This window comes from Lipotes vexillifer, unplaced genomic scaffold (genome assembly GCF_000442215.2).
Source record: "Lipotes vexillifer unplaced genomic scaffold, Lipotes_vexillifer_v1.1 scaffold52, whole genome shotgun sequence".
NCBI lineage: Eukaryota > Metazoa > Chordata > Mammalia > Artiodactyla > Lipotidae > Lipotes > Lipotes vexillifer.
Window position 1 is genome coordinate 667573 of NW_006773409.1, and position 978 is coordinate 668550.

Consider the following 978-nt stretch of genomic DNA (forward strand, 5'->3'; position numbering starts at 1 on the left):
AAACAGAGAAAGAGTGTTCCAGACAAATCTCAGTTGTTTCACACCAGACAAATCAAGCCATCTCAGATGAATGTGGTCTCAGGTAATGAGGGTAGAAAAGGACAAGGTAAGCAAAAGAGCAGAATGAGCTAATGACTGCTGAGAGGGTTCAAGAGTTTGTTGAAGCAATCTAGGTAAAATATGCTTTACAAGTGCATCCTAAGTGACAGCAATGAGAAAACCTACAACTATCCTCAGTCTTACAAACAGTGGAGGGAGATAAGAGATCCCTTGAACAGTGAGGACTGGCCTCATATTTTCCAATCCTTTTAACTAGACAAAAAAGGAAAGAAGTCTCCACAACTGGTAAATAAAAGATCTTATTCTGAAGTAGCTCAGGTTAAATGTGATAATTTAAGTCAATACAGTTAGTGATGCCAACATATTCCAAGTTGTCTCATGTGTATGCTGAGTCATGAATTATTTCAAAGGTCATTGAATTTTAAAGCAGAGATAGACCTTAAAGACTATCTTACAAACTTCTTTTTTTTTTTTTTTGCTGTACGCGGGCCTCTCACTGCCATGGCCTCCCCCGCCGTGGAGCACAGGCTCCGGACGCGCAGGTCCAGCGGCCATGGCTCACGGGCCCAGCCGCTCCGCGGCACGTGGGATCCTCCCGGACCGGGGCACGAACCCGTATCCCCCGCATCAGCAGGCGGACCCCCAACCACTGCGCCACCAGGGAAGCCCCAAACTTCTTATTTTTAAAGTAAAAAACAAACACAGGCACAGAGAGGGGTGGAATGCAGTATCACTCATCGAGAAGAGTCAAAAGACTTGAGTGTGGTCGAGCTCTCCCTGATGACCTGTGTTACCTTTAGGAAGCCACTTACCTTCTCTAGAACTCTGCCACTTCCTCTGTAAAGTGAGCGCTTCAAAATATATCCCTGCCATATTGATACTGTTGTGAATTATTTCTCTTAGGGAAAGTGGAAAATA